The sequence below is a fragment of the Coturnix japonica genome, chromosome 1, assembly GCF_054131305.1.
Source record: "Coturnix japonica strain WE chromosome 1, WE-NBRP24, whole genome shotgun sequence".
Classification (NCBI taxonomy): domain Eukaryota; kingdom Metazoa; phylum Chordata; class Aves; order Galliformes; family Phasianidae; genus Coturnix; species Coturnix japonica.
Genome location: NC_140663.1, coordinates 44,192,123 through 44,200,675, shown reverse-complemented (window position 1 = coordinate 44,200,675; position 8,553 = coordinate 44,192,123). Strand labels below are relative to the sequence as shown.

Below are 8,553 nucleotides of genomic sequence, written 5' to 3'. Positions count from 1 at the left end.
CATCCAACAGTGAAAACAGAGAGTAACTAAATAGTTACCACATGGCAAACCTGTAATGTACAGCAAAGGCACCAGAGCAACATCAGAAAGCCCGTGAAATTTTATCCTATTCCCACTGTAATGGTAAGAACTGGAACTGTTATATAACAATACTCAAAAAGACTTGATGCAGCTTATCCAGGAAAATCACCTACCTGTTACCAAGGGGGCAAAAGGTTTGCTAATTTCAAGTTGTGCTTGGATGAATAATTTTCTTCTGCTGTGCAATGTTTTTGTTACCTTGCTCCCTCTGCTTTTTAACAGTATCTTCCAGGTGCTCAAAATTGGTGTTCAACTCTACCATTCTCTTTTCGCTATGGAACAGCACCATGGATTTGTTTTCCTTGCTTATTTGTTAGCTCACCGTTAATGATACTCTAAGAGTGTTTCCCTAGAACAAGCAGCCAAACATTTTGGGTCTTATCTCCCTTTCAGGATGATCCCTGTACAATCACTGGTCTCCAGGCCACATGCACGTGTACGTGCTCTTGAAGTACCTCTGGCAACCTGGGAGAGAACTGTTCCCACCTAAGTATGGTACAAGCAGAAGTAAACTACCCGTTAGCTGAACTATGATGGCGGTGAAGCTCTAGAACCGTTTCAGCACAGCCTCCCCTGAACGTGCCGGTAGCGCTACCTGGCCTTGCCGCCTATCCGGCCCAAAGACAGACGGGAACAAGGCCCGGGCTCCCCGCCGCCACCCGCGAGGTGAGGCGGGGCGGAGCGGCCCCGACGGCTCCGCGTGAGGCTCCTCCACGGCGGCCCGCCCGCCAGGGAGCTGTTACCGGGACAACGCGTGTGAGGTAAGCGGTATTGCTTAGCAACGGGGGCTCCGGGCACAAGGCGTCTCTGGAGAGTTCGGAGAGCAGCTTCTGGGTGGGGGAGGGGAAGGGAGCTGTCGTGGGGGAGGGGAGAGTGTCGGGGGAGAACGTGAAACCCAGCCCCCAACCACGAAATGGGAGGCCAAGGGATGAGCCGAGGTGGGAGAGCAGGAACGGGCTTCTGTAGAATGCACTGGGGGCACCACGGTGGTGTTGGCCTAGTGCTGCAGGGCGCTGGGACCGTCCTTGGGGAAGGAACTTTGCTCGGAGTTTCAGTTCTGCTTGTAAATTCCAGATGCAAGGCTTAATAAGAGCAATCTCCTGGAATATCCACCATTTTGCCTAATTAAGGTGCTTGCTGAAAGTTATAGTTACTTCCAGATGTACTGTTTGATTTTTGATAAATAGCCTTCCTGACCAATATCCTTGAAATGGGGGCATGAGTTCAAAACAGTGACAAATCAGGTGTCCTCAGAAAACCTGTGCCCAAATGTGGACAAAGTAGGGGGACACCTCCCCAAGTGACCACTGAAGACTGGCACACAATACTCAAGTATATTTCTGTGACTTTGTATCCTACTGAAGAGGTCACAGGAAGTCTAGAGGAAGCTGATGGAGACAACTGGATGGCTGTGTAATTACAGTTAAATTTCTTCATTTTACTGTGCTGGACAACAGATTGGAAGGAGAAAGTGGAATACAGAGCTTTGATGATGCCTTCATTGATTCCTCCAACCAGTCAGGTGGCAGTTATGATGGACAGGAACACATAAATTTTCACTGAGTATGAATTAACAATTAGAAAATAAAGGAATGAAGAAAACAAAAGCAAGACAAAAATGTAAGAAAAACAATACTGATGTTTGTAGAATATTATTAGGTTGTCAATCTGTATTTCTGTATTATATATTGCCAGCAGGAGCAGTGACGTGACTGCCCCTCTTTTGGCCCCTCACTACCAGAAATATACATTTCGGCTTTGGAATGTGTCCAGAGAAAGGCAATAAAACTGGTGAGGGGTCCGGAGCACAAGTCTTATGAGAAGAGACTGAGAATTGGAATAGTGGAATAGAGAAGAGGAGGCTCAGGGGAGACTTTATAGGTCTTAACAGCTACCTGAAAGGAGGTTGTGGCAGGGCTGAGGTTAGCTTCTTCTCCCACATGACCAGCAGCAAGATGAGAGGGAATGGCCTCAAATTGCAGGAGAGGTTCAGGTTGGATATTAAGAAAAACTTCTGCAAAAGAGTGGTTGTGCTGGAATGAGATGCTCAGGGAGGTGGTGGAGTCACTGTTCTCAAGGGTGTTCAAGAAATGTTTAAATGTTGTACCAAGAGCATGGTTTAGTGGGGAAATGGTGATAGTAGGTGGATGGTTGGACTTGATGATCTTGGTCTTTTCCAACCTTGGCGATTCTGTCAGTCTGTGATTCTATATGAAATACTGCTTTCAAGTATGATACTTCTGTCACAAAAAGGCACACCATTACAGAAATCTGAGTTCAGAGATATCTGGAAATATTGATGAAAACAAAAATGAAAGTTTTGGAATGTTCTGTTTAGCAAGTAATAAGTGACGGCAGCTATAAAAGCTATGAAAAATACAGAGATTTCAGGCTTTACATTTGTTCTTTGAAAAAATGTGTCAAGGGCATATTGTGAAAACTGCATGTCATGCACTAAGAATGTACTGAATTACAGCACTCAGGAAGCCTAATGGGGTTTGTGGTCTCTGTATTAGAACTGCCTAGTGCAGCCCATCCTCCATCTGATGTGAAAGAAGATGCCCCAGTACACCACTTTCCTATGACCATGGTAGCTCACTCAGACCCAAAGAATTAAATATACATGATTTCTGTATCACTTAACAGAAATCAGTTCCACAAGTTCATAACGTCTCTTTTTTATTTTTATTATTTTTATACTCTAGGCATTAAATTGGAGTCTCTGTTTATCTCACAAGATAGACCAATTTAGAGCTTTTTCCCATTACTGTTACATTGTGCAACAGGAAATAAATTTCTAATTCTTTTATTAAAATCCCCACGTGGCAATCTGAATTCCTGGCACTAGGTCTATTCTACAGATCTTTTGTTTAGCATTTTAGAATTGCCATTTCAGTATAAACTTTGCTGCTACCTGTGAAGAAGATATTTTCAAGGAGCAGTGGCTGAAGAGCCGTGCCAGAAACAAACACCTATGCTGACTGACTGCCATGGTTCTGAAAACAGATTTGTGAGGTGTCAGAGCTCCCTCACCTCTCAATTCTTTTGTTGTAAAAGCTTTCCCATATTTTTCAAACATTAGATTTTTACTTTAAAGTACAAAGCACTATGACTATAAATTTATTTATTTATTATAATTAATAAGCCCATTTTTTTAGCATTTCTGAAGTGTAGGATTTTATTCTTGGGTTTTAGTATGTGATAAACTTCCCTGTCTTTCTATTCCCTGTTTATCACTACCACCTACACCAGTTGGTCAAACTGTGGTCTGCTGCACTCCTTTATCAGACATGTGGTAAAGAATAAATTTGTCTGTAAAGAGGCTGTGAGTTTAAGCTGAAAGTACATTTAATCTTATCATTTTTATAGTCAACTGTGCTGCTGGAAGCAACATCTTTCATAGGTTCTGCTTCTGCATGTTCCCTCTCTAGCTATTTAATATTTAATAATGTAATGCAGTTATACATAACTTAAACTATGTGTATTGATATACTGATTTGTTAATATGCAATTCTGATTTTGTAAATGATGTCATAGACTTCACAGTAGTAAGACAGCAGGCCTGTGGTACTCAATTGTTTTATGTGACAGCGGCACTAACAATGAAACGCTTCAGAAATAAATAAGCAATGGATTCCTGATTCAGGAAGGCAGCATCTCATGATGTGAACTTTAGACTTACTGAACAGCTTTTTGTTTCATTTTTTATTTCATCCTCTCTCTGTTTTTCAATTTTAGGGTGTGATTTTGTTTCTGCATTATAAAGGAAGAGTTTGGTAGAAAAAACAGAAGGGTTCAGTTACAGGAAACACAAAGAGAACAATGGAAGGAAGGTTGCCAAGGACCATTGGAAGCAGGAAGTGCAGTGTTGATGGAAGAAGGCAGTGATGCAGTACAGGAAGCAGTCAATTAGATAAGGTCAGAAGAGTTAAAGAGTACAGTGCAATGGCGTAATCAATGAGAGCATTGAAATTACTTCTATATCTGTGTCTGCCAACACCAAACTTTGGTGGAGTCCATACTAGAAGATGTTTATTGTTCCCTTAGCTCATGTAAATACTAAGCAAGGGCATAGAGGAAGATGACTGCATGGAAACTGTCATTAATTGATGAGATCTGAAGTAGTGATTTTTGTTGTATACTAATGCTAAACTACATCTGCGAATAAAATGCTGATAAAAAGGGTGTTTTTGCCAAAGTCCTTGCAATTCTACTTCTGCATATTTGGTAATTACTGTAGAAATATGGAAGTAAATTAGTCAAGATGTGCATTTACTGTTCAGGAAATCTTTGCAACTTTTTCTGTTGCAAAATTCCCATGTCCTGGCAGCCCAATTTTAACAACATGTTTATCTATCTTCTTGTCTTTAGAAGCCAGAAACTTAATGCAACCTTTTAGAAACATGCACTCCTGCATTATATTATTGTCTCTCTAAGTGGAGGGTTATGTACTAAAATCCCTGTCGCTGAATGCCTGCATAACAGTGTGGCAAGGTAGTTTTAAATATTTGTAATGAGGCTCTCATTAGTGACAATTTAGTGCCTCAAGAAGACTTACTTAGTAAGCTACCAGAGCTTTTTCAATTAATTTCTAAGCCTACATATTATTGTTCTCACCTTACCTGCATTCAATAGTCAGATTAATATATCTCTATAAACATGCATCTCCGAAGTACCTAAACCAAGAAAGGTTAAGCAATATTTATAATTATTATAACGTCTTATCCATGTACAAATTTGTATATTTTCAAGTGAATCTTGACAAAGTGTCTCATATACATGTGGTAATATTTACTGTAAGGGTGGGTTTGTTTTATGATGGCATACATAAATGTGTAGTGGTATAAGTGCAGACAACTGAAGAATGATACAACAGAAGTGTAACAACTCATATCTTCCAAAGACCACTCATTACAGTGAAGAAAAAATCATCTTCAAATGGAATCATGTATTTGCTTTTCTCCTGTGGGAGAAAAAAAAAAAAAAAAAAAGAATGATAATGAAATCATTGAATATACATGCCACAAAAAGGAAGGAAAAAATGTATCTGGAAGTCAGTGGTGGTGTTGATGGCCTGGTTCTAACATCAGTGAAATCCTATTAAATTAATATGGTTAACAAAGAAAAGACTTGGAAGACATTTAAATACAGACCAGTGAGCTAAAATTGAAGTACAATGGCCTTAGGTATTTACTCTTCATTTTAGAAGCCACTTAAACTATATGTCTATATATTTGACAAGAGGAAATGGTTTTAAACTAAACAAGAGGATATTTAGTTTAGATGTTGGGGGAAGATCTTTCTCAGAGAGGGTGGTGAGATGCTGGAACAGGCTGCTTAGAGTGGTTGTGGATGCTCCACCCCTGGAGGTGTTCAAGGCTAAGTTGAATGGGGCCCTGGGCAGCCTGATATAGTGCTTGATCTAGCTATTGACAACCCTACCAGTGGCAGGGGGATGGAACCTGATAATCTTTGAGGTCCCTTCCAACCCAAATCATTATATGATTTCAAAGATAGCTGAAGTAGGACTAATAAGCCAACATGACTTAAAATGTTTCACAAAATTACCATATAGAAGATGATATCAAAAGAAGAAGGTAATAGTAATAGTCTCGTGCTGTTGGAAGGGACCTTAGAGATCATCGAGTCCAACTCCCAGGATTCAAGCCTCTGTGCTGCAGAGCGGCACTTCTACCACTTGCACCACAGGGGGGATTCAAACCCCGGGCCCTGGTGTTTCAAGGCGGCATTCCTACCACTTGCGCCACCGGGGCACACCACCGGTACAGTACTGGTACCATCATACCAAGGTACGATGTCATCACATCTGAATACCAAAGCAGAAAAGACCTGTGTGATCTTCCTGCTGGTTTCTTCCTTTCCACAGCAGCACTGACAAATATATTCAAGAAGCTGGCAATAAGCTGTCTCACCTGTTTCAGTCTGCATACATGAGAGTCCTGGAGAACGTAGTCACATTGAAGCCATGTATGTTTCAGATAAGCCATTGTGTTGCCTGTTGTTCTCCATCTCACAGTCCTATGCACCTAGATCAGCTTCTCTGTTTACTTGTGTATGGCTCTCCTCTGACCACAAATCATCTTGGCCAGATGTCATTAAAATTCCCATTTTAAATGTAAGTGTACCATATACTGTAAGTGTTTAGTTGCAACTTGTTTGGAAGTAAATGCAGAAAAGATTACAGAACTCCTTAGAATAGCCACACTTTTCTCTCCCTTTCTGCTTCAGAATAAGTCAGTCAGGGATCTCCCAGTTACAACCCTCTGAAGAGGTGAGGGCTTCAGACCCTGGCCTAGCAGATTTTGAGCTTGTATCTGCATATCCACAAAAAAAGCTGGAGTGCTGGCAAGTGAAGAAGGCATCTATTTCACAGTATTCCAATTGCAATTAATTGCATTTATGTCTATCCTAATATTTAGAAGTTATTCTAAAACTGTTAAACCTTCTTAGTATCCAACTGCCTTCCTTACTTTCCATTTCATTACTTTTCATCTCATTCCAGTGGACAAAAAAGAAAATAGTACTTCTCTTTTTTACAGGTGTTTTTTCAGTGTTTCAACATTTCCCCTCATTCTTCATTAGACTATACATGTCCAGTATTTCCAGTCTGGGGTTAGGTTTTCTAGATTTTTTTCCCCCCGTTTTTAACTCATCTTTGGATTTCTTCCTGCTGATGTGTGTATTTGTGCAGAAAGTAATGCCCATAACTGGACATACTACTTCATAGATATGACTTTAGCAATTTATTTATTTGTTGTAAAGTAAAAGGAAATTCTCATTGTTCCCCTTTCACTTTAAATGATCAGTACCATATTGAATAAAAAAATATGATTATTATGTAAAATTCTGCAAAAGAATTTTATTAGGACTTTACCTACATACATTTTCTCCTTGATAGCATCAAATTATATAGTATCATCATTGTTTTCCATAGGTATTCCATATGATGACATCATGTAATGATCTGGTGGAACAGGGACAGCTTCTAAGGGAGAACTACAGCCCCCAGAGTGTCTGATCCTTCTCACATGGTTTCTGAGAGGGAGATACAAAGTGATGCAGTGATGTGAGGGTGCTCTTTTGCTCCACACCACTGAGTCTGCAACACACAGCTAAGAAACTCTCCCTTTCCCATTTATTTATTTATTTATTAATTTTTATTCCTTTTGTATTGTATTATTTCACATTCCTTTACCATTTTTAGTGAAACAGTTTATCTCAATCAAGCAGGAACTCCTCCTTCTTGCTTTTCCGCCAGCTTCCTGTGAGGGGGATGGGTGGGGGAAAAGGAGCATGACATGAAAAAAAAAGAAGAAAAAAAAAGAAAAGAAATTCAGCCCATGACAAGCATTTCAAATATTTTGTTCTATATTATTGATAAAAATACATCCTTTTCCCATTGTTCAAATTCCATCTCTGATTGAGAACACAGTAACCATCTAATTGGACAGGAAATGTGCACATGCATACTCATGGGCTATTCCATAGAGCCATTAAGTCTCTCCAGTTTTATCTCTTAGTCACAGACCAGTATTTCTGCTGCTGTTATTAAGCAAAACAACTTGTCAACAACACCCCCTTCTGCTCAACATGTCTGTAAGTGTAATGAACTGTTACTCAGCAGATGATCAGTTTGTAGCCAAGCAACTTCTTTATTTTCTGTAAGATCCATAAAAAGCTGACAGTTTCATTGAAGGAGGTGGACATAAGGTGGATATAAGTTACCATATGTGTCGCATCTCTTAATTGTCCGCTAAACAACTAATTGTATTGCAAATTCCCACTTCTGATTGGTTTCAATTCAGTTAGCTGAAAACTGGCAACACTGGTAACTACACAAGCAGGAGGCTGTCATCTACACAAGCAGATACTAACTTGTTTCACACAGGTTAAGAAACAGCTCCCTAACAGCAAATACTTTCTGGATAAAACAGATGAGTTTTAAAGTTACTCAGCGTCCAGCTTCCTAAGAACTCAACAATCTGGCCATTTATTCAGGTAAGAACTCCTTGAGAATAGCCCTGCTGAGAAGGACTTGGGGGTCCTGGTAGATGAAAAACTTAACATGAGCCAGGAGTGTATGCTTGCAGCCCAAAAGGCCAACAGTATTCTGGGCTGCACCAAAAGACGGGGTGGCTAGCAGGGACACGGAGGAGATTATCCCACTCTGCTCTGCCTTTTTGAGGCTCCATTTAGAATGCAGCATCCAGGTCTGGTGCCCTTAGCACAGGAAAGACATGGAGCTCTGGGAGAGGGTCAAGAGGAGGGCCACTAACATGATGTCAGGGCTGAAGCACCTCTCCTATGAAGACAGTTTGAAGGAACTAGGCTTACTCAGTTTAGAGAAGAGAAGGCTATGAGTAGACCTAACTGCAGCCTATTTAAAGGGAGATTATAAACAGGATATCGACTTTTTACATGTGTAGATAGGATAGGACAAGGGGAATGGTT

The 8,553-nt window shown here is 40.4% G+C and overlaps 1 long non-coding RNA gene across 2 annotated transcripts; it reads left to right on the top strand.

Moving 5' to 3' along the window:
• Nucleotides 1-939: 939 nt before the first annotated feature.
• On the top strand, nucleotides 940-6,456 carry LOC107313607 (uncharacterized). Of its 2 annotated transcripts, none has more exons than XR_014943233.1 (3): nucleotides 940-1,019; nucleotides 3,820-3,999; nucleotides 5,969-6,456. It is a non-coding gene; the product is annotated as an uncharacterized LOC107313607 (long non-coding RNA). The 2 variants fall into 2 exon arrangements; XR_004307026.2 differs by having other exon boundaries at nucleotides 5,972-6,053.
• The last annotated feature ends 2,097 nt before the right edge of the window (nucleotides 6,457-8,553 follow it).